At 44.9% G+C, this 20,134-nt stretch overlaps 2 long non-coding RNA genes across 2 annotated transcripts in view; both read right to left on the reverse strand.

Annotated features, from left to right (window-relative positions):
- LOC309337681 overlaps window positions 1-14,633 on the reverse strand; it is a 34,037-nt gene extending 19,404 nt beyond the window's left edge. The window contains exons 1-2 of the long non-coding RNA XR_014154479.1: window positions 14,213-14,633; window positions 8,638-8,772 (exon numbers count right to left, since the gene is read on the reverse strand). This is a non-coding gene — a long non-coding RNA (uncharacterized lncRNA). The remainder of the gene's footprint in view (window positions 1-8,637; window positions 8,773-14,212) is intronic.
- Window positions 1-20,134, reverse strand: part of LOC309337680 — a 318,963-nt gene that overhangs the window by 83,665 nt on the left and 215,164 nt on the right. The window lies entirely within an intron of this gene.

Here is a 20,134-nt window from a genome sequence, read left to right on the forward strand (position 1 = left end):
ATAAAAGTTAAAGGACTGCTGCCTCTGCCCTGAGTAAATCCTATAATTTCCCACCTTCTGTTTGTGCTCCCTCCTTAGTGATTATGGCCCAGATTGCATGTAATGCTAAGCCAAACCATGACTCAGCACAAATGTGCAGGTTCACAGAGCAGACTGTCTAATGTGTTTCACCCCTGGCCCTGCTACTGTCATGTGACCCAGGCTAAGCCATGGTTTGTCTTAGTTATGTGCAAACCCACACTTGTGATTTTCTCTCCCCCCCCCCCCCCGCCCTGACAAACCACAAGCACTAAGGGCGGGGGGGGGGGGCTTTTTTGCAGCTTGTGGTTTGTTGAGTGTGACAGACCACAAGACTGGGTTTGATTGTAATGCTAAGCCAAATCATGATTTACATCCTGGTAGCATGGCAGCAGCAAGGCCAGGGGAGGAATATAGCACATGTTCATTCTGGAAACCCACACATTAACTTGTTCACAGTAAGGGATGGTTAGGCTTCCTGTTACATGTGAATTGGGTCATTGCCTATGTAGGGGTATAGCTGACCCTCAATTCTTCAAATAATGGTTTATAGCAGTCATGTTGTTTGATTTATCACACAGGAAAGATGCTTGAGATGACCTCAGCATTTTCAGAAGATGACCACCTTCAGACACAACCTGCCTCTGATTTACCAGGTGCTTGAAACACTCAGTGGATAGTCATTATTTTCATAACCTGCTTATCAGATTCTGGGTACATTGGCTTGATTACTGTTAGAATTTTAGACTAAATTGAGATTTAATTTGGTAACTCTTGAATATTTTAATAGGATGGGTTATAAGTGTCTACAGTGCAATTAATGAATTAACAGTTTTATAACAGGAAAAGATTGTGGAAAAATGTAATCCATACATAGCTGGTAAAATCTCAGTGCTGTATACATTAAAATCAATCCAGTTAAATTTGCGCAATAACTTTGGTTTATCCGTACATAGCTTTAGAAGTACTATGCACACCTGCACTCAAGACCAATATGTTCTTGTAAATATTGCTAGGAGTGTACTAAAAATATCTAGAACAATTAATTTTCAACTATCTTGATAATTTTGGAGTCCAACCACTATCTTTACTTGGAAGTAAACCCTCTTGTTGAACAGGGTGTTTACACAAGTAAAGTTTCATAGTATTGCAGTCTAACCAGTGTATGCATTTTCTGCCTTTGAGAATCAGGTTGGAGCCTGCCAAAGAACAGAACAGCACTAGGTCTTAGGCAAAGTATCCTCAGAGTTGTTACCTGATCAGATGGGACTTCAGAAACCCCATCTATCACAAGAAGGCATGGCTCTTTCCTAGTATCAGCATCATCTTACTATTTAGATTCAATTGCAATCTGTTCTCCATGATATGTGACTAATCTGCAGGTGCTGGTGGTTCATGCCAGAGATAGCTGCTGCTTCTGCATGCTTAGTTAAACTTAAGGCTGGCATCCACAGTGTCACATTGATGTAAGATTGCATTGATGATATGACGAGTATTGCAATGCTTAGTGTTAACTATCAATGATATAACAGCCTCCCTACTTCTCAGCCTTTAATTTCTAGTACTGTATACAAAAAAGACCTAATCAAGGTGGCACACAAAAACTAACTGTATCAAAATAAGTTAATGTGTCTCAGCCAATATGAATGATCTGTTTTTTGCCACAGCAATTCAGTACTTGGAATAGGAGTATTCCTCTCTTTGAACCTCACTTTGGTTTCCAAAGGTGCGTGGCAGCTGTCAATGGGAAAAAAACGGCTGCACTCCCTAAAATAGGGGGGTGGAGGTTCCCCTCCCCCAGCTATGGAACATGGTGGGTAGTGGGCTCCCCCCCCCCCCAGCCATTTTTTATGGTGCCATGCAGCTCATGCAGTACTGTATATAGACGCAGCACTGTGGGAATCATAAATGCCGCCCGCTCAAAGCAGATATTTCTGTAAATATAAGCTTGTGTAGACAATAAACCAAGCATTAACAAAATGATATAATTGCCACTGAAAACTGCACCTGTATATTATAGGTTCTAAATGAGGGTCTCTTTACCAAATTTTATGCAGGTGTCAATGGGGGAAGAAATTGATGGGAAAGGGGTTACAGGAAAAAAGAAGTGGAGGCCCTGCCTCATAGGCAAGTTACCTGTTGCCTTCCAAATGCTGTTCTTCTACAACTCCCATCAGCCTTTGGAAGTCTTGCCAATGGTCAGAGATTTTAAGTCTTGTAGTTCAACATCTAGAGGGCCACAGATTAGACACCCTTGTTCTGCCTACTTTTGTGTCCTGCATCCCCACTTGACTTTGCTCTTGTCTACTGCCAGGATGTGACCTCTAACAATTCTCCCCAAGTGAATGCACCCCTTGAAAGGAAAATAAATGCTTCTCACCACTCTTCTGTGTGTCTGTAGTAACATTGGCCCCAGACATTTTGTAGCCCCACACTGTGGTGTGGGTATTTAGTGCACAGTATAGTTTATAAATATAGAATTTTTCAGTTTTCTAATTTTCAGGCATTACTGCAGTGAGCTGGAGCTCAGGACAAATGAAAGCTATTTTTAGTGGCAACCACATTGCTATAAGGCTGGTAATATTTATATTTGTCATTTAGACTCAGTTCATCAAAGAAGCTGGTAAACAAAAGACAAAAGGCATTTCTGGAAGCTGGTAAGAGACAATTTAGAATCCCAGAACTAACTGGAATAATAAAGGAATCTAAAGGCAGAGCTGCTAACTGCGGGGTATAGGGATTGTAGAATCATAGAATTGTAGAGTTGGAAGGTACCCCGAGGGTCATCTAGTCCAACCCCCTGCAATGCAAGAATCTCAACTACATCATACAGATGACCATCCAACCTCTGCTGAAACACCTCCAAGGAAGGAGAGGCCACCAGCTCTTATGCAAGTCTGTTCCACTGTTGAATAGCTCTTAGTATCAGAAAGTTCTTCCTAATGTTTAGCTGGAACCTCATTTATTGTAACTTGAAACCATTGGTTTGGGTCCCACCCTCCAGAGCAGGAGAAAACAAGCTACTTCCATCCGACAGCCCTTTAGATATTTGAAGATATTACAACTATCTCCTCTCACTCTCCTCTTTACCAGCCCAAACTTACCCAATTCCCTCAAATGTTCCATTGGCTGCCCTCCTCGGCACACACTGCAGCTTGTCAGTATCTTCCTTAAATTGTGAACTGGACACAGTATTCAAGGTGTGGTCAAAGCAGAACAGAACTATTCAATTTCCTTGATCAGGGCACTATACTGATTCAGCCTAGAATAACATTAGCCTTTTTTGCTGCTGCATCGTACTGTTGACTCAAGTTACGCTTGTGGGTCTGCTAAGACCCCATATCCTTTTCACATATATTACTGGCAATCCAAGTCTCCCCCATCTTATATTTGTGCAGCTGGTTCTTCCTGTCTTAAGTGTAGATTAAATAAACATGTAGCAGGCCCCAAGCTAGCAGGGACCTGACTTACTATTAAAAAAAAATGAAAGCTAAGTCAATCAGACATTTATAAATAAAACTAAGAGACAAATCATGGAAGCACCATTCTTAAGCTGCAGATACTGCTGTTGCTAAGCATGCATAATAACTTAAGCTGCTTAGCATTCCTTCCTCTGATTACCTGGGAATCAGAAGGGCAGCATCCTAAGGCAGCAGGAAAAAAACAAGAGAAGCTCATTGTTGCTGCTAGCCCATGGGTAGGCAAACTAAGGCCCGGGGGCTGGATCCGGCCCAATCACCTTCTAAATCCGGCCTGCAGACGGTCCGGGAGTCGGCGTGTTTTTACATGAGTAGAATGTGTCCTTTTATTTAAAATGCATCTCTGGGTTATTTGTGGGGGCATAGGAATTCATTCATTTTTATTTTTTCAAAATATAGTCTGGCCCCCCACAAGTTCTGAGGGACAGTGGACCGGCCCCCTGCTGAAAAAGTTTGCTGACCCCTGTGCTAGCCTGATGCTGGATGCAGGAGTAGAGTCAGCTCTGTGTATTGGAGTGTTTTTTTAAAGTACTTTCCACATTATTTCGTTCATCCCTCCCCAAGTATGCTATCTTGGCTAGCTTAGGTATGTTTTACTTAAAGATAACAAACTTTAAACAAATGAGGCTTCCTTCCTACTGAAAAAAAAGTACTACTGGTCTTCATGTCTTTACTGGCTTTATATATTTTTTAATATACAGTAACCATAAAACAAAAATATAAAATGAATCCTAAAATACTAAAAGAATCCACAAATACAATAACCAAATGCCATGCAGCTACAGCAAGTTAAAATTCCTATAGATTGTACTTTTACCCAAGGATACCTTGGGCATAGCTGTCAACTTTTCCCTTTTCTTGCGAGGAATCCTACTCGGAATAAGGGAATTTCCCTTTTAAAAAGGGAAACGTCGACAGCTATGACTTTGGGTGTTGCTGAGAGTTGTGAAACTGCACATAACTTTGAGTATATGTTGCTCCTTGTTGTATATTTGTAAGTAGCATTTCTTTCCAGGAGCTCACGGCTGTGTACATTGCCTTCCCTTCTCTGTTTTTATCTTCACAACAGCCCTGTGAGGTAGGCTAGGCAAAGGGTTTGTGAGTCAGACTCCAAAACTGTGAAACTGAGTATCTTGCTTGTTTATAAGGGTTGCCAAACAGTTTTTGTTTAACTATTTAACTATTTTGCTGTAAATATCAGGACTATGAAATGTGGCAGTTAAAACAAGAGGGACTGGTTTCTGGCTTTGTGCATGATTATTTTTTATTTACATAAGTGGTGATATCTACTTGTATTTTGCCTTTCCACCCAGGAGCTTAAGAATGTGTACATTATCTTCCCCTCCCTCCTTTTATATTTGCAACAGCCCTGTGAGGTAGGTTAGGTTAAGTTAATATATCTACATAAGCAACAGTTCTGACCAATAAATTAGTGAAGGAGATTGGGGGGGGGGCAATACACATACAGTATACTGGGCCCAGGAAATTCTGTTAGTGAACCTAACAATACCTATTTAGATTGGCTGTTTTGTCCATACTTGGATGTGAACTTCCCTTAATTGCTGTTTACCACGAGCTTTACAGCCCAGTTATCTCAGTATCTATTCATGTGATCTCAAGGCTTTCTCTTTTCATTTGTCTTTCCTTTCTATCTTGCCCAGCTTTCTGTTTGATTATATACAATCATATCTGATTATTATGAAATAGAGTTTAATATATAGTGGTACCACAGGTTAAGAACTTAATTCGCTCCAGAGGTTCGTCCTTAACCTGAAATGGTTCTTAACCTGAGCCATACTTTCGCTAATGGGGCCTCCTGCTGCCGCTGCATGTGATTTCCGTTCTTATTCTGGGGCAAAGTCTTTACCTGGAGCAACCACTCCCTGGTTAGCAGAGTTTGTAACCCGAGGTACCACTGTAATTAATGTCAAACAAATCCTCCAATTCATATTTTTTGCCACAGGGTGGCAGCCCTACCTAACCATCATCATCAACAACACTGTTGCCTCCAGAAACCTCAATAAATTGTACCTCCACAACTACAAGCCCCTGTGGCGACAAATTAACAAAGACCTAAAGAGATGGAATAACATGAATTTCACCCTCTCAGACAAAATAGCCATGATCAAAATGATCACACTCCCAAAACTAACCTACCTATTCCAAACCCTCCCAATCTGGATCCCCTCAACCCAACTCCGCAGTTGGCAGAGAAAACTACACTCTTTCATCTTCTCACATAAAAAACCAAGAATAAGCCCCAAATACCTGCACCTCCCCACCTCAGAAGGAGGATGGGGAATCCCCAACATAGAAGCATATTACATTGCCAACCAAATACGCCATATAATCCCATATATACTAGAAGATGAGACAAAGCAATGGGTACACCTAGAGAGGGACACAATTGAAAATACCTGCACCACAACATACCCACTCCTTCCCAACAAACTAAAGAAAATTCCCACAACACTTAACAGGTACACACAGACCATGCTCAAAGCATGGAAAACACAAATAGGCAAACTATCCCCAACCCCATCACCACTAATCCCCCTGGCGTACCACCCATTATTCCACCATGCAGCACAAAACCTCCAGATAAAAACCTGGCGAACCAAAGGCTTATATCGCCTAATAGACTTTTATAAAAATAACAAACCCTTGTCAACACAAGAAATACAAGACAAACTAGAAGACACCCAAATGCCCTGGTTAACACAACACCAACTACATGCCCTCTTAAACAACCTAACAGTAAAATCAGCAGCAACTAGGCCCCTGACAACCTTTGAAAACCTCCTCCTAACAACAAAGGGAAACGGTAAAGGGACGGTATCCGCAATATACAAAATACTACTCCAAAATCCCGCAAATCCCCTAGACGCAATCAAAAAACAATGGGAGAATGACATAGGCTATAAGATTAACCCCACTCAATGGACCAGAATGTGGTCTAAACCCCCCTTTAAATCCATATCAACGAAAAGAAAAGAACTCACACTGAAACTCACCTACAGGTGGTACCTAACACCAAGGAAACTAGCACTAATACACCCAGGAACCTCACCAAAATGCTGGAGAGGGTGCACCTCCACAGGCACATACCTCCACATGTGGTGGGAGTGTCCCAAAATCCAACTATTCTGGACAACAGCCATACAAGAAATATGTAAAATAACTAAGCAAGTATTAGACTTCACCCCAGAATTGGCCCTACTAAACATCTTCCAAGACAACAATGCCCATTTACACCACAAAGAACTCATAACCCACCTACTTTCAGCAGCCAGAAACACCATAACCAGACACTGGAGAGACCTGTCAGGAGTAAGCATGGACCAATGGTACCAAATAGTATGGGAAACAGCCCTACTAGAAAAAATAACTAATAAACTGAAACTGACACGGGGACAAACAGAAGAAGACACCTTCACCCCGGTATGGCTCCCCTTTATCACATACACAGCCCAACAGGACAATGACAATAATCCACCAACAGCATACAAATCAATATGGCTAACCTGATCCAAAACACCCACCCACCCCACTCACACACGAAAACAAAGATCACCACAGCCAATCACAAACAAACAATCACACCCTAGGCCAACCCCAACCTCTCTCACCACCAAAGGAACACAAGTGAACAACACAAGCACGCTGACACCAAACTCTACATACATTAAGCATAATAGAAACACCGCTACCCGACCCCACCCCCATCCATCTCCCCTCCCTCCACCCCCTTTCTTTTTTTTCTTTTTCTTTTTTTCTTCTCCCCCTAATGCCTCAACAAATGAAACGGATTTGTAAAAATGTTACATGGGGGGGGGGGGACGAGGCATTACACTTACACTGTAAAACAAGAAAACCCTTAATAAAATATTTTTTTAAAAAAACACAACAACATTGTTGCCTAAAGCACATTGTTCCTGGTGAGGAATTTACTTTCCTTATAGAGGACATTACATGTCCTACTTGCGTATATCAAACAATTCAAAAGCACTACTCTAAAATTTAAATTATAATATACGACTTGGCTAGCGGAATGATAATAGTGAATTAGATAACAATGGAGTTACACACTGAGATGTTAAGTAAGCTGCAAGTACCTAATTGCATCCCAAACCTTTTACAGCTTTGTATGTTAATATCAGTACTTCAAATTGGTCTCAGAAGCAAACAGGAAGCCATTGCAGATTGCAAAGAATAATGCCACTCAATAATTGGGAAGCAGCATTTTGCAATACTTGTCTTTTCCAAACAATCTCCAACAGCAGCCTTATATACAGCACATTACAGTAGTTCAGGCTTAAGCTTCAGGTGGTTGTTTTTGAAAACGTACTTTGAAGACTAACCTCAGTGAAGACTGGGCTGTGCATTTAAGAACTGGAAATGGTCACATGAAAATTAGCAGTGGCTAGGAGGTGAATCTTAGTATCAGCAGCCCCATATTCCTATGTGGTCTATCAAATCAATACTATGTGCTGGAAAGAATTGTTCTGTTCTTATGCCTTAGCTGAACTTTGCAGCAGACATATATAAAGAGTTGCTGCTGGGGCTGTTGAATGGCTAGTTTCTCACTCTCAGAGAGTGAGAAAAAATGTTTATACTGAAAGGATTATGATATATGGCTGGTAAATATAATACCATAAACATATCTGTCCAACTTCTGCCATAAACATTTTTGTTTCCCAGACAAATATAAAATAGGGCTTTCAATTTCATAGTAGAAGTTCTTGCTCTTTTTAGAGCAATGCATTGATTTAAAAAACAACAAATCTTGTTGAAAGAAGTACTTTTTGAAATATAGATTTGCAGGTAATGTTGGTTTTTTTTGTGCCGCTTCATTGAGTTGAATGTTACCTTTTAAAAAAAATACATGGGTGGTAATTATCTATGTCATGATTTTCTAGAATGATGTGATAGATAATAGAGTGCATTATATGGTTTTGTGGGGCTATAAAAGTTTTGTTTTGCAAAAGCTTAACTGAATACCAGGTTTTCTGTTAAATGCAGTAACTAAGAAGTTAAATGCAGTAACTAAGAAGCTATTATAGGTTGGTATCTCTTACAACCCAAACATCACTATCACCCTAGCTCTCTGACAATAAAACTAGTTCGTCTGTCATCATACCTTATGTAGCTCATGAAAATTCTCCTGTGAATGTCACTCATTCTTTAACCCCTTTCGCTTTTCATATGTCTTCAGAGTTCCATTATGCAACTGGTGTTAATTAGATAGTGCTGTCAAATTATGCCACACACTTTTCTGAAATTTAAAAGCATCTAATTTGTTAGGATAGAGGTTATATGACATTTTCATTAATAGATGTAAACAGTGCTTGAATGTACAGCACTATGCCTATTAAAAATCTGCTGAAAATCTAGATTTCTATTCTAGTTGCCCCACGGCCGTGTGGTAGAACTGCAACATTTTCCTCTGTATTTTTAAAAGATCATCCTGAGTGGCTTACAGAGTAAAGCTACTATATTTTCCCTTCTCACCTTTCAGTATTTACAACCACTGGCCTTTAAAGTACATTTTCTACTCACAGACAATACTGTGGAGTCATCTACAGCAGTGCAAATACTTGAGGGGGAAAACTTAAGCAACATAGAGAGCAGTTTGGTTTTGACAGGTCTTCAGTTTAAGTAGAATATAAAACAGCTTAGGGGGATTTCATAACTAACATTTGCTCAGGTGAAGAATGCCTTTTACTCTACATTGCTGTGTATTATGAGATAATAAAAAGTTGCGAAGTGGATACAGCTAGGGTGTGGGTGTGGTCCAGAGCCCATCTGGGCATAAGCATAGACTCTGCCACGGAGTTAACCATGGTGAAGTTATCTCCAAAGGGGATGACACAAGGGGAATTTTTTTTTTCTTTGGGTTGTTACTTTAGGGAGGTACAGGGACAAGGGCTTCCCCCACCATCAGTCAAGATACAGAATTGTAAGCCAGGGACTGCAGGTGGCATGCTTGTGACCATTGCCTAGGGCGAGAACCAGGCAGGAAAAGTATTATAGTGGCATTACTGTCTTTGGCTGACAAAACAAAACAAATTCCTTCCAGTAGCACCTTAAAGACCAACTAAGTCAGTTCTTGGTATGAGCTTTCGTGTGCATGCACACTTCTTCAGATACGACTTCCATTTCATGCGGCTCAATGTGGTGCCTTCCATAGTTCCAGTTACAGATAGGTAGCCGTGTTGGTCTGCCATAGTCAAAACAAAACAAATTCCTTCCAGAAGTACCTTAAAGACCAACTAAGTCGGTATCTGAAGAAGTGTGCATGCACACGAAAGCTCATACCAAGAACTGACTTAGTTGGTCTTTAAGGTGCTACTGGAAGGAATTTGTTTTGTTTTGACTATGGCAGACCAACACGGCTACCTATCTGATTCTGTCTGACAGCGTGTGATAAGCCTACTACTGTGCTTTAGTTTATTATCTGTGGCTGTAATCTCCCAGTTGCATATAGTGTTACCAGGAGAAGCTGCAGCGAGCAAACCCTGCAGCAGAGCTTTTTTAAGAGATCACCCAAAGTTGCTGAGCTGTTTTTAGGAGACCGGCCAAAGTTGTTTCAGCTTTTTTGGGCAATATCTCCTTGAGGGATAGGGCAGTGGCTCTGCTACCCTGCAACACCCATGTCGCCCAGCAACTGCCATGATGCCTGGTGCGCCCCACCCCTCTCTTTCTATGCTACTGAGGAGAAGGTATAGTGAGAATGGAGGAACTAAACATCATCTGTGGTGGTGTCATGTAATATGACATTCTCTGTGATGATACCTTGGCTGTGAAATACCATCCCTAGGCAAACATCTGGTGCTAATGCTTGGTAAAAGGCAAATACCTGTTTGACTGGTCATTTATGGCATATTAGCCACTACTGCAACTGTTATTACTATGACTGAATTATATTTAATTTTATTAATGCTTTTATCTGTTCTTAATTTCCTATAATTGTTTATTTTTAACTATGAGGTAACCTGTCCTGGGATCAAAAATTCTTACATAAAACGAACAGCAATAATAAAAATTCTACCATATCTAAAATAGAGAAAAACTGAAAACACCAACTACTGCTCATTCAGAGCTTGGCTATCCTGGGGCCTGAAGTTCAATAGAGACTGCAGCAGACAAGCAACTCTAAGGAGGATTCAAAGCAGTGGTACTTCTCTTATCACTTGTTAAGTGCAGCGGGAAAAGGGTTTTATTCTAATTTTAAAAATAAAGAAAGAAATGGGGTCATAAAGTAACACCCACCACAATACAGTGAATGCGTACTGAGCTTCAAATAGTCTCACTCACAGCAATCACATCATGCCCACTGATGTGGACAGAACATAGTGGGGTGGACAAATAGAAAAAGCATCATTCTCCTGATAGTGTTGAAAATAGAAGAAGCACCATTCTCTTGATAGTGTTGAAAATCAATTACAATTCCTTTTGCAGCTTACAGTGGAAAAGCAATGGCTGGGATGGCAACAGAAACCATCCATCTGGAAGCCACCTCTGATAAAAATGTTTGCTTTCCTTAACAAGTTTCCATACAATTTATTTTAAATAAGTAAGACATATTTTTAGTTTATTCAATAGATAAGCAGCATTCTGTAACAGTACTGACCATGAGGGAAGAAGAGGAGGAGGAGGAGGAGGAAGAAGAAGAAGAATTTGGACTTGATAGCCCACCTTTCACTCCCCTTCAGGAGTCTCAAAGCGGCTAACAATCTCCTTTCCCTTCCTCCCCCACAACAAACACTCTGTGAGGTGAGTGGGGCTGAGAGACTTCAGAGAAGTGTGACTAGCCCAAGGTCACCCAGCAGCTGCATGTGGAGGAGCGGGGAAGCGAACCCGGTTGACAAGATTACGAGTCCACTGCTCTTAACCACTACACCACACTGGGAAGCAAACACAGATAACTATGCACACAGCTTTGTAATCTAGAATATCTCATCTGAGTGAAGTTTATTTCTGAGTAGGCATGCACACATGGGATTTGCTCCTGCTTTTGCCAGCTTGGACCAGATGTCTGCATTTGGGTCATCCATAATTTTTTTAATGCACACAAAAGAACCCCAAGCCATTAGGATGCACTGAAGTATTACCACCGTTACTGAAATGAAATGCATTGATAAAACAAAGTAGATAAAACAAAGGCCTTGGAGACTAGGCATACATTGTTAAAGATGCTGAAGTGGAAGTAGTGTCTAATGCATAGCATTTTTCTCGTCTATTTTTATCCTACCAGAGTCCCAATTATTCTTTTTAACTAGTTCGGGTCAGCCAACAACACTAAAAAAAGTTTTTAAAAATAAAAAAATTGCAACTTCAGTAAAGTGCAGCTGCACCTAAAAGGAGTAAGAGCCTAAGAAAGAAAGAACAAACAACAAGGAGGGAGGCAAACAAGTTTCTGTGAACTGTTTTAAATTATGTCAAGGTTTCTAAATTATTTCAAAATGTACTTCTAGTTCACCTTAAAAGTTCAAGATGGTCAGTAGAAAAAGTGCATACACAAGTTCGCAATAATACAGATGCTTTTTTAAAAAAATCATCAAAAAGGAAACAAGCAGCAGAATGCCAGCAAGCAGATAAAAAAAACACAATACAAACTGACATTAAGAAACAACCAAGCTGTAGGCCTCCCCAAAAAGGATAGTCTTCACCTAGCACAGCAAGAGCATCACCCTAGGCAGCAGCTTCCAAAACTTGAGCCCAGTCTCACTCCAGTCAGGTGCAAAATTGGGACACACAAGAGAGCCTCTTGATGAACTACTATAGAGGAAGGAGTTCCCTGTATCATTTCCTGGAGCAGTAGGCTATGTGTAGAAGCGGACCTTGAAGTTAAATGCCTTACCATACAATTTGATGTAGGAAGTTGTGTATGCACTGCTGTGTGTGAAGAACAGGAAGTGTATCTGTTCCAACGCCTACGCATGGAATGATTCACGTATGGAGGGCTTCCAGCAAAGAAGCATCCCTGCTATGGATGGGACGTACGTGTGGGTATGGGGAACGCATAATATGTTTTTACTAAGATCTTCAACAAGTCCTTACACCAGTCTATTGTCCCACCCTGCCTGAAGTCGTCAACTATTGTTCCTCTGCCTAAAAAATCCACAATCAGTAGTCTGAACGACTACAGACCAGTTGCACTGACTCCAATCATCATGAAGTGTTTTGAGAAACTGGTGCGCCGTCACATTATTTCCTGTCTTCCATCAACTTTTGACAACTACCAGTTTGCATACAGGGCAAATAGATCCACGGAAGACGCTATCACTACCACTCTCCATGCTGCTCTGTTCCATCTGGAGCAGCCGGGGAGTTATGTGAGGCTGCTGTTTGTGGATTTTAGCTCTGCTTTTAACACTATCCTCCCCCATAGACTGGTGTCCAAGCTAGAGGCGATTGGACTCTCCAACTCCACCTGTCTCTGGGTTTTGGACTTTTTGTCAGAACGTTCTCAGAGGGTTAGAGTAGGGTCACATATGTCCACAGCCCTTAGCCTTAACACCGGCTCACCACAGGGTTGTGTGTTGAGTCCCCTGCTCTATACTCTCTATACGTATGATTGTACAGCCATTTATTCCAGCAACAAAATCATCAAGTTTGCTGATGACACTACGGTGGTGGGGCTCATTTCAGGAGGGGATGAGTCCGCCTATCGGGACGAGGTGGAGCGGCTTTGTGCTTGGTGTGGAGAGAACAATCTGGCTCTTAATACGGCTAAGACCAAGGAATTGGTGGTGGATTACAGGAAAAAAAAGGCGGACATTCAGCCCTTGTATATCAACGGGGAACGGGTGGAGAGGGTGGCGGAATTCAGGTTTTTGGGAGTGACTATCGATCAGGGCATGACTTGGAGCGCAAATACCACTGCTCTGGTGAAGAAGGCCCAGCAGAGAATTTATTTCCTCAGACTTTTAAAGAAGAACAATCTGAGTGAGAGACTGCTGGTGTCCTTCTACCGAGGCTCCATAGAGAGCATTCTCACATACTGTATTTGTGCCTGGTTCTCCAGCTGTACAGCTAGGAAGAGGAAGGTGCTCCAGAAGGTCATAACCACAGCCCAAAGGATTATTGGTCATCCCCTCCCATCTTTGGAAGAACTGTACGGTTCCCGTTGTCTTAGGAAAGCAAACAATATCCTGCAGGATGCATCTCACCCGGGACACAGTCTGTTTGTACTACTGCCTTCTGGCAGGAGATACAGAAACATCAAGTCAAGGACAAATAGACTGAAAAATAGTTTCTATCCATGAGCTGTGGCCTTCTTAAATGCAGTAACTCGATAGTGTGACCTGGGAGTTTGATGGGTGTGGGTGTGGGTGTGGCTGGAATGTGGTTTGTTTGGTTGTTGTTGTTGTTTTGCTTTTGTTGTTTTTAAGGGATGGCATCCAATTTCGTTGCACTTGTGCAATGTTGCACTTGTGTAATGACAATAAAGAATCTATCTATCTATCTATCTATCTATCTATCTATCTATCTATCTATCTATCTATCTATGTTGTATTTCAATAAGAAGCCTTTAAGAAAGGTGAAAGGACACTGGTTTAAGGAGCCAGTCCTGCACTTCTCAGCAGAAACCGTCAGGGGGCACTGTGACTCCAGGGTTGGTCGAAGAAACGAGAGAAAGCGGCGCTGGGAGGGTGCTGGGCTGAGGGGAAAGGCGTTGGGGGGAAGCTGAGGATTGCAAAGGACGCCACTGCTTGCTGCTTCTTGCCCCTCTTCTTTCGACACAGGCGTTTCCTGACCCTTGCCATTCCCTTTCTTAAAGCTAGGTATGCGCAGGCAAGACACCGTCTCCGCCTCTCCCACGAGCATTTCCTTTACACGTCAAGAGAGAGAGAGAAAGAAAGATAAAAGCATCCACGTCCATAATCACCACAAGGAAGCGCCGCCGGGCTTACCCGACTCTCCTCCGGCCTTTCGGCGGGAGGGGGCGGGAGGGGAGCCAAACCCGAAGGGCCTCAACGGCCGCTGCACCCAACCAAACGGGAGCGCGAGGCGAAACGAGGCTGTTCTACGTCACGTGGAGCCAATATGTTTCTCCTAAGAAGGCAGAGGCAAGGGGAGAGGAAATAATTTCTCAGAGAGCGAAGGCAGCGGCACTTGGGGAAACTCCGCGGGGGGGGGAGAGAACGGAGGACACCCCCCTCCCTCCCGGCGAAGTCTGGGCGCTCTTGGCCCCGCATAAATTCTGTCACGAAGTGGCCGTTGGTAAAAAGGTCAGTGGCGACCCCGTCCCGCCCCCTTAACCGCCGCTGGCTTTGCTACTCCGAGAAGGCCTGTTTGGGCAAAGGGAGTGTGAAGGAGCTGGTAGGCAGGGAGTGGGCGAGAATTACAGGAGAGGGAAAGGGGCCGGGAAGGCGAGCAGGTGAGTCGGAGAGGGCGAATAAAGGGTTGAGCATACCTCAAAGATGGTAAAGAGAGGGGATGTAACCCCTGCTTTTCTGTGCTGGATGTGCTGTTCCCTGAAACAGAAATAATGGGCATCGAATCTAGTGCTGGGGGTGGGACAGTACAGTGGTACCTCGAGTTACATACACTTCAGGTTACATACGCTTCAGGTTACAGACTCCGCTAACCCAGAAATAGTCCCTCGGGTAAAGAACTTTACTTCAGGATGAGAACAGAAATTGTGTTCCGGCAGCAGCGGGAGGCCCCTTTAGCTGAAGTGGTGCTTCAGGTTAAGAACAGTTTCATGTTAAGGACGGCCCTCCAGAATGAATTAAGTACTTAACCCGAGGTACCACTGTATTGCCATTTTAAAGTGGAACAGCCTGCTCCCCCCCCCCACTGGTATATAGAAATAAGTCATGGCCCCACACTCTGATGCTAAGACTGCAGCTTACACTATCCCAGACCCAGAGCTGGTCCACCCATGAGGCAAGGGGAGGCAACTGCTTCAGGCAGCAGAATCCACAGGGGCAGCAGATCCTCGTGTAGAACTTAATTCCCTACTCTTGTTCCTGGTGTAGATCTTTATTCACCCCTTCTTCCCTAGCGGGAAGGGGAAACACCTGAGGTTCGCCTCAGGTGCCAAAATGTCTTGGGCCACCCCTGTCTCCATCACTGCCATCACCACCCGCAAGAGGACTCAACAGCACACGAGCTTGACTATGTGATCGGAAAAGCATGCTGAAGAGTGTCACCAGCAGCTGGTGAGAATGAGGTAAATAAATACCTCTAGATTTCTTCCCTTGCCCTGTCATTGAGACTAGAAAAGAGCAGAACTCAGTTACTTCTGGAGGGAGCAGGAAAGAGCAAGTTCCTCTTATTTTCTTGCCTTATTTGGAGACTGCACATTGAGAACTGGCCCCATGGTACTATTTGGAGATAAAAGACAAGCAGCTACTCATTCTCTCTCTTACTCTCCTCTGTGGTACAAGACAGAGCAGCCTCACTCTCCTGCTCTCTGCTGCTGGGTATGCTGTTATATGCCAGTGGCTCCCTCCCTAGACCAATGTTTCCTGCTGCACACCCCAAAGAAAGGGGCCATGCAAGCAAAGAGAGGCGGCGGCAGCCATCCCTGGCCCAATTTCTGCTGCCCAGGAAGGAAAGGCTGGATGTTCCTGCAGCAGCAGCTGTCTTGCTGTCCTTGCTCTGCCCTGAAGCTGGAAAGGAGGGTATGAGAGATTCTGCTAGGCTTACTGGTTGGAATTCTGCCACTTCTGAGGAAGACAGGGAAGCTTGCAAATGGAATGACAGAGGTTGCTCCTGCTTCCTCTGTCTTGCTCACCTCTCTGGGTGCCACAGGCATGAGGATTGGACCTTTGATGCTGCCTGCAAGAAAGCAGAAGCAGTTGCTTTCTGTCTGGGTGGTACAGCATGGAGAGCAACATAGGAAACCGCCTTATACAGACAATTGGTCCATATAGCCCAGTGTATTGCCTACACTGGCAGCAGCTCTCCAGGTTTCAGGCAGGGGACCCTCCTAGCCCTACCTGAATATGCCAGGGATTGAACCAGGCACCTGCATGCAAGGCAGATGCTGTGCCACTAAGCCAGTCTCCCACAGGTTTGGTCATGGAGAGGGCAAGCACATCATCCTTTCACCTGCTTTCTCCTTCTGGGTGGTGCAGTGGTAGGGACTGTATGTGTCAGGGACTCAGGAGCTGAGGCACAGGGAAGATGGGAGATGGAGAGCGAGGGGGAGGGGGAGGAATCCGAAGGGAGCGTAGGAGGGGACAGTGGTCCGAGGGATTCCATGAGCCTCTCCAGCGAATCGGAAGATTCACAGAAGGGAGCGCCAGTGGCCAGGGGCAGGGGGGTCCCAAGGGGAACGCCCCAGGAGCAAGGGGGCAGCAGGGACTCCCAGAGCAGTAGTTGGAAATCAGGACCAGCTTCCCCACCAGAGCAGAGTGGGGGGGAAGAGTCCCAGGCATCGGGGCCAGTGCTTTCCCCACCAGGGAGAGGAGACGAGGCAGAGTCTACCACGCCTCCCTCGGAGAGTCGGACAACGGAAGGGAGGTCAGATCCGGCCAGTGTCACGGAAGAGGGAAGCAGTGATAGAAGTAGTGTAACGGTTAGGAGAAAGGTCACTGGGTTGGCGCGAGAAGCAAGTTCAAATGTACAGGAGCGCGGGACAGCAGAGAGTGAGGATTGGGAACCGGGTCCTAAAGCACGCCGGAGGCAGGGGGAGGAGCTAAGCGACTCAGCGTCGGAAGAGTCCAGAAAGGGCAATGCCCCAGAGGGCAGGAGGACCCAGAGGAGAAGAGAGCAGCGCAGGAGGTGGAGCAGGGCTAGGATCTTAAACTGGTGTGGAAGGGGCGGAGACTCAGACGGGACTTCGCCGATCTAGAGTCTAGACGTAGGGCTGCACGCTCTGGCTTTGAAATGGAAATTAAACTTCAATAAAGACTTTTGTATGTAACATCAGCCTGGCGTTGGTCCTCTGTGAGCTGAGACCTAGAGGCAGCTCTGACAGTATGCATTGAATCCAAGCTACTGTGCAAGGGTTGAGCGATCACTCAGCAATGATGGGCTGGGAAGGGTTCTAACTCAGTGGATAGAGCATATGTTTTACATTCAAAAGATCCCAGTTTCAATTCCTGGTGTCTCCAGGTAGCGGTGGGTGAGACTCCTTTCTGAAACCCTGGAGGACTGCACACCTTGCACCCAGCGGCAGCAGCTCTGCTGCCAGGTCACTTTTGACCCAGCGGCAGAGAGCATCCCACCTCAGCCACGGTGAGACGCACCCAGCCTCAGCAGCTCAACCTCCGCTGCTGGGTCAGGCCTGATCCGGTGGCAGAGAGCAGGAGGAGAGCAGCAGCTTCCCCGCCCCTCTCCTACCCTGAACTGTGGCACAGGGGAGGGCGCTCTATGCGGCACACCCCTCTTGGGGGCCCATCCCACCCACCCCAGGTAGCACAGGCATACGCTCCACCACTGAATATACATTTTGAGTGACAAAACCTAGGGTAAAGAGGTGTGCCTTCAGCATTTATCAAAAGCTGTGTAATAAAGGTGCCAGACTCACCTCTGTGCAGAGGTAATTCCGCAGCTTAGGGGCTACGGTAGAGAATGTGCTTTCCCATTCCCTGACCCCCTGAGTCTTTGAAGGTAGGGATACTACTTAGAGGGCTCCCTCTGTCTATCTCAGCACCCAAGAGGGTCTGTAGGGAATGGGGTAGTCTTTCAGATATTTGGGGCCTCTGTTCATTTTGGGCTTTAAACACTTAACATGAACACTTTGAATTGGGTCCAGAAATGAACTGTCAACCAGTCCAAGTTTTTTAAAATGGGTTATATGAGATGTAAATGAAATCCCAAACAATACTCTGGCTGCTGCATTTTGCACCAACTGAAGTTTCTGGGTAATCATCAAAGGCAGTCTGACATAGAGTGCATTGCAATAATCCAATCTGGAAGTTACCAGAGTATGGAGTGCAGTGGCCAAATCATCTCTGTCCAAAAGGGTTCCCCACTCTTGCACACCAGGGTAGCTACATTTAGTCCAAATCTCACCAGGTTATGTTCCAACCATTACATTACAGTGAGCCTGCCAGTCAACACAGTATTATGAATCTGCTCTGACATGAAGGCCAAGTTGAGAGTATGCCCAGCCAGCTACATGTGTAGGACCATTGATGTACTGAGGAAACCCTGTGGTTCTCATGGAGGCCATGAAGTCCTGAGCTGGCCCATTTGATGCAGCCTTGGCATGTGTGTGTATGAGTAATTGGGTTTTATAAACAAGAATAATGTTATACAGTACAAATAAGTATACCAAGTTTTCTCATGTCATTTGTATATCACAAAAATAGCATAATAAATGTGGAAAAATATCTATAACATATGTTTCATTATTAGTGGTCAATATATAATTTCTTGGTTCATGAATTGGTTTAATCAATTAGGAAGAAGGGGAAGAGGAGGAGGGGGGATGGTGAGTGGGGTGGGGTGGTTATGCTATTATTCTACTTAGTGGCATGTATATTGAAGGCCTGCAGCATTGGAGAACCATTTGAGGGTTCTCCAACATCTCTACCAGCTCTATCAAAGGATGGTTGCCGCTTGCTCTCCTCACTCACACATCCTTTCTCTTTGAATAGTACAGAAAGGTTTCACCCTGTGGAGTCATCTGGAGCCTAGCCAGCAAAAGGAGGAGGCTGCTACTGGGGCAGGGCAGGAGGCAGGCCATGATCTTTTCCTGTTCACTTCTTCTGTTCACTCTTTCACTGGGCGGTATGGTGGGGAGGATTGGGCACAGTCAGCCCCAGTTCCCACAATGGTGCCTCTCAAAGGTGAGAGTGAGAAAGAAGCGGCTTGTCCTGCAGGGTTGGCCCTAGCACTATACAGAATGAGGCGGCTACCTCAGGTGACAGGTGCTCAGGAGTGCTGGTGCTCCCGCCGTAGCAAGTGTGTACTACATAGTTTGCCTTTGGCAGAAAATGCTGTCTTTGCCTTGAAGTAAAGATGCAGCAGCCACTCTTCTTGGCAACTCCATTTTGCCCTTTGTCTCAGGCAGCTGACCACGGCCATCGCCTGTAGTGCACCACCTGAAGAGAGTGGACAGAGGTGGCTGCTTCTGGTTACCCTCTGCAGCCCTGTGGGGCCAATCCGCCATGAAAAGGTGGGCAGGTGAAAGGAATTAGGAGCGGGAGCAGCTGCCTGCTTTCCCACCCTTGCCCCTCCCTCCGACCCCGTGAGCAGCCAGAGCGCAGAGCGAGAAGCCCCGCCGGGGAGGTCTGAGGGGTGCTTCCCGCCATTCTTTCCTAGCTGCTGCTACAAGGCAGGGAAAAGGGGAGAGAAACAGCTGTTTACGGTTCCTCTCCTCACGAGCAACAGCTGCTGATTGGCTGCTCTTCCTTCAAAATAAAAGTGGCAGTCTTAAGCACACTTTTTTCAAATACTTAAGAATGAGACTTGTCGCCGCTGAGGAAAACGCCTTCCTCCCTCTCCCAAGGCTTCAGGTGAGACATTATTAAACGCAGGAAAGGCGGGAGCCTGGGAAACTGTTGAATTTCTGGGCTTCACTCGGTGAGGTACCGCGAATGTCAGTTGCTCGCCGCCTTCTTTCCCTGAGGGAGAAGCAGGGCGGATGACTCGTCAGAGGCTTGGCGAAGTGTGGCGGGCTGGGTGGACCTGCGAGCCGGAGGACGAAGCGAGGGCTAAGGGCAGCG

Source organism: Podarcis erhardii, assembly GCF_964252035.2.
Source record: "Podarcis erhardii genome assembly, chromosome: 3".
Taxonomy (NCBI): Eukaryota; Metazoa; Chordata; class Lepidosauria; order Squamata; family Lacertidae; genus Podarcis; species Podarcis erhardii.